Genomic DNA, 5752 nt, shown 5'->3' on the forward strand with positions numbered 1-5752 from the left:
TGTACCATCACATCTATCTTCTATTAAATGACAAAAATAGGGGAAAGAGTAAATTCTTTTTTAAAATAATTGAAAATGAGTTAGTTTTTTTTTTTTGTACTTTTTATTTTTAGATGATAAAGAAGAGATGAGCTTCTGTTCTCCTCGTAATCAGCCCTATCAACTTTCAACTTGAGTCAAATCGCCAGGAAAATAGTAGCTAAAATTTTGATTTATCTTTTAAATTTTTTTTATATTATAATTTTAAATAAATCAATTAATTTTATAAAATTTATTAATTTTACAATTTAAATTTCTTAAAAATTTATTTTTTATATATTTAATTTATTTTAAGTAAAATTTTAATTTTGTTAGGACATTAATTTGGTCTAATACTAAAAGAAGTGGGGATTATTTTTTGTTTTTTTTTGTTTTAGTTTTTTTTATAAAAATTTAATCTTAATGTATTAACATAAAAAGCAAAAGTTGTACTGTATTATTTATTTATTTATTATTTAATTAAATTTATATATTTAGATAATTTTTAAAATAATAATTTTTTTACTTATATAATAATACATAATTAGATATTAAATATTTGATATTGATTATATATGAATGTTAAATCCTTTTTTAAATACTAAAAAGATAATTGATTTTTTAGTCTTGTAAAATTTTAAATACTTTTTTGTATAAAATTATTTTTAGGAAAAGTTAAGAACTAACCTATCATTTTATAAGAGGGTATTATAAAGTAGTTTATCATACGTAAAATTGGGTGAATATGATTTTAAAAAATTTGAGTGAAAATGATATAATAATAAATTGGATGGATGGAGTTTTGATGAAGAAAGAGTTGGGTTGGATGTGTCCCCTACTGATCCACATGCCTTAATCCCCTAGCCTTAAGAGTCTTTTTCTCTTTTTTTGGAGTGTTGCCCTCTTTTGTCTTTCGTCTATCCTCACCAAGTCACAACCTTCATTGGCTTTGGGTTTGACCTCTCATCATAACAACAAGAGTGGGGGAGTGGGTGACCCCCAACATCCACTCAAACTTCGACAAGTGCAAAGGTAAAGGGTCCTTGCTGTTTCCTTTTCCAGGGAATGGGATGAGAGAGGTTAAACTTTAAAGAACATGCGTTTTTCATTTATTTTTTTCTCAAAGGAACTAAGTCAGAAAACTATTTATATATATATATATATTTGGGAGAAGGATAAATAGGTTCTGTTCATACCCTGGCCCAACGTTTAAGGGCTCAGGTCTAACTAAAAGGCCTAATCCAATAGATTAAGCCTAGCTAAGCACCGACCTTCACATAAGAAGTCGGTGTTCATTACGACTTGCTCTAAAGAAGTCGGACATGAGATTAGCTGGCAGATAAGCACTCATTCAAATGAGTAACCGCCCCTAAAATCTCTCTAACCGCTTCACAAAGCCATATCTTAACCTCCCTAAGATAATGGGACGGTTATCATCCTAAAGATACGGCACTACTCCAACGGTGGTTATTGGCTCACCACTATAAGTACCCTGACACTCTTCAGGTATTTCTAAGCCCAATACTCTCTAGACCTGCTCACACCCTTGCTAACTTAGGCATCGGAGTGTCCTTGCAGGTACCACCCCCCCATTCACTCGCGAACACAAGTCGGACGGAGTCCCCCGAGCTGCACACTCAGACGGAAACTTCCTCCCTCACACGTTTGGGCCAGTCAACGTCATCCGTCCAATCCATCTCCGGTTACCCACCGTAACATTGGCGCCGTTGCCGGGGACCCGAGAGATCATCCATTGATGGCGGATAGATCCCACGAAGAAGTCCATGCGGAAACAGATTTCGAAGAAGAGAATCTGGACGCAGGTAATAATAATGCGGACTTAACCCTCCATCAAGAGGTTAACGATCAGCCGAGAGAAGGCACCTCCGGGGTAAAAAACCCGAAGGCAAACCCCTCAGACGAGCGAGAATCGAAAAAAGGCGGACCATCCCACGTGACTGAACTAATGGGGTTAGTCCACAGCCGCCTGGAGCAGTTAGAACAAGAGCGGGAGCGACAAAAGGAAACAGAGAAGTACCTAAAAGAGGAGATGAAACGGCGAAAAGAGTTAGAAAGAAAACTCTCAAAGCTGGAATCTTCCCTCAAGAGTCACAACTCCCGCGACGACCAAGAAGAGTCACTCCTAGGTGAAGAAGATCCTTTCAGCGAGGATATAATGAGGGCAAAAGTTTCGAGAAACTTCAAAAGCCCTGACATGGACCTTTACGATGGAACCACGGATCCAAAGCACCACCTAAGCAACTTCAAAAGTCGGATGTACCTAGCTGATGCTTCCGACGCCACACGATGCAAAGCTTTCCCGACCACTTTATCGAAAGCAGCAATGAAGTGGTTCGACAACCTTCCCCCACGATCGATCACTAGCTTTGAAGACCTCTCAAGGAAGTTTTTAATGAGGTTCTCAATTCAGAAAGACAAGGTGAAACATGCACCGAGCCTCCTGGGAGTAAAACAGGAGGTCGGAGAATCTTTACGAGCCTATATGGAAAGATTCAACAAAGCATGTTTGGAGATCCAAGACCTGCCCACAGAGGCAGTCATAATGGGGCTAGTCAATGGACTCAGAGAAGGTCCCTTCTCACAGTCCATATCTAAAAGGCACCCCGTTTCTCTAAGTGATGTACAAGAGAGAGCTGAAAAGTACATCAACATGGAAGAAAACGCCAAATTAAGAGACCTGAGCGGACGACCTGGGCCCCCTCCCTCGACAAAAGAGAGGGAAAGGGAAACCAAGAAAAGAGAAGAGCTCAGTCTCGAAAGGCCAAGAAAATATCACTCTTATACTCCACTGAAAGTTTCTATAGTGAATGTATACAGAGAGATTTGCAACACTGAAAGACTGCCACCCCCTAGACCCATTAAAAAAAAAAAGGGGGAAGCCCGCGACTACTGCGAGTACCATAAAAATATGGTCACTCCACTAACAACTGTTACGACCTTAAGAATGTGATAGAAAAGCTGGCTAGAGAAGGTCGGCTTGATAGATATCTCATAGAAAGGTCGGACGGTCACGGAAAGAGAAAGCGAGATGATATGAACAGAAGAGACCCACCACCGCAGACCCCAGAGAGACATATCCATATGATCTCAGGAGGATTTGCGGAGGGGGACTCACCAATCCTCTCGCAAAAGACATCTCAAAAGAGTCTACCAGGTCGGGGAAGAGTCACCCGACCTCCCTACCATTTCATTCACAAAAGAAGATGGGCAAGGAATAATCCCTGGACACGATGATCCAGTGGTAATAACTATGATCCTAGCAAATGCCCATCTCCACAGAACCCTAGTAGACCAAGGAAGCTCGGCGGACATCTCTTCAAGCCTGCTTTCGACAAGCTAGGGTTAGATGAGAAAGAATTAAGGGCCTACCCCGACACCCTGTATGGATTAGGGGATACGCCAATAAAACCACTGGGATTTTTGCCCCTCCACACCACTTTTGGAAAAGGGGAAAAATCAAAGACTCTGAGTATAGACTTCATAGTCATCGATGTGGGGTCAGCTTATAATGCTCTAATCGGCAGAGCCACCCTCAATCGACTCGGAGCAGTGGTATCTACCCCTCACCTCTGCATGAAATTCTCGACCTCAGCGGGAATAGCAACGGTAAGGGGAGATCAAAAGCTAGCAAGAAAATGCTACAATGAAAGCCTAAACCTAAGAGGAAAAGGCAGAGAAGTTAACACAATAGAACCCGGCGGTGCAAAAGCCAAAGAAGAGCTGCGACCACAACCGGGAGGAAAAACTGAGGAGATACAGGTTGGTGAAGAGGAAGGGAAAAACACTCATATAGGAGCCAACCTAGGGGAAACTCTAAAACAAGGGTTGACTAAGCTCCTAAGAGATAATTCTGATCTCTTCGCCTGGAAGGCCTCCGACATGCCCGGGATTGACCCCGAGCTCATGTCCCACAAGCTCTCGGTTTATCCAGGATCCCGACCTGTACAACAAAGAAGACGCAAGCTCGGCCCAGAACGAGCCCTAATAGTAGAAGAGCAAGTACAGGCGCTCCTGGAAGCCGGCTTTATTAGAGAGGTCAAGTACCCAATATGGCTAGCCAATGTAGTGCTAGTCAAAAAACAGAATGGTAAATGGAGAATGTGCGTCGACTATACCGACCTAAATAAGGCATGTCCTAAGGACCCTTATCCCCTACCAAGTATTGATACCCTAGTAGATTCCAGCTCGGGGTACCAGTACTTGTCATTCATGGATGCCTACTCGGGATATAATCAAATTCCGATGTATGAGCCCGACCAGGAGAAAACATCGTTCATCACACCCCGAGCTAACTATTGCTACGTGGTCATGCCATTCGGATTAAAGAATGCAGGAGCCACATATCAAAGGTTGATGAATAAAGTGTTTTCCTCCCACCTGGGGACTTTAATGGAAGTATACGTCCGACGACATGTTAGTAAAAACCAAGGAAGAAGTCGGCTTCTTATCCGATCTCTCACAAGTCTTCGACACCATAAGGCTGCATGGGATGAGACTAAATTCGGCAAAATGCGCCTTCGCGGTGGAGGCAAGAAAATTTCTAGGATTTATGCTAACACAAAGAGGGATTGAGGCCAATCCCGATAAATGTAGAGCCATCCTAGAAATGAAAAGTCCGACTTGTTTGAGAGAAGTCCAGCAGCTCAATGGCCGACTTGCAGCCCTCTCCAGATTCTTGGCAGGATCGGCGCTAAAATCCCTTCCTTTATTCTCCTTATTAAGAAAGGGATGCCAATTTGAATGGACTCCGGAATGCGAGGAGGCGTTCCAAGAGTTCAAAAAGTTTTTAAGCCAACCTCCTATTCTAACCCGACCAATACCAGGGAAAGACCTCATTCTATACCTATCAGTGGCAAACAGGGCTGTCTCGTCATCTCTGATAAAAGAAGATGAGGTCGGACAACACCTGGTCTACTTTATCAGTAAGGTCTTACAAGGCCCTGAACTAAGGTACCACAAACTTGAAAAGTTTGCCTACTCCTTAGTGATAGCCTCACGAAGGCTACGACCTTACTTTCAGGCTCATACAATAAGAGTCCGCACAAACCAACCCATGAAGCAAATCCTCCAAAAGACGGATGTTGCAGGGAGAATGGTTCAATGGGCAATAGAGCTCTCCGAATTCGATCTAAGATATGAAACTCGGACGGCAATTAAAGCTCAATGCCTCGCTGACTTCATAGCAGAATACGCAGGGGACCAAGAGGAAAAGCCGACTACATGGGAGCTCTATGTAGACGGATCCTCCAACAAAACGGAAGCGGCGCAGGCATAATATTGGTAGATGAAAGAGAACCCAGATAGAGGTTCTCTAAAATTTGAATTCCCAGCCTCAAATATCAGGCAGAATATGAAGCCTTGATTGCTGGACTAAAATTAGCAGAAGAAGTCGGTGCTACAAAAGTGATGATATACAGCGACTCACAGGTGGTGACCTCCCAAATAAGCGGAGATATCAGGCAAAGGACCCTAATATGAAGAGGTAGAGCACCTGGGCGCTTTGCAGAAACCGAGGTAAAACACATAACTCGGGATCTGAACAGCAGAGCAGATGCCCTATCCAAGTTAGCAAGCACCAAACCAAGAGGGAACAATAGAAGCCTGATCCAAGAAACCCTCCAGAAACCCTCAGTAATAAAAGATAAGCAAGAGGTACTTGAAGTAGTTGGTTTGAACCTCGGGTGGATGAATCCCTTAGTCGAATATCTGAAAT

The sequence above is a fragment of the Arachis stenosperma genome, chromosome 8 (assembly GCF_014773155.1).
Source record: "Arachis stenosperma cultivar V10309 chromosome 8, arast.V10309.gnm1.PFL2, whole genome shotgun sequence".
Lineage (NCBI taxonomy): Eukaryota > Viridiplantae > Streptophyta > Magnoliopsida > Fabales > Fabaceae > Arachis > Arachis stenosperma.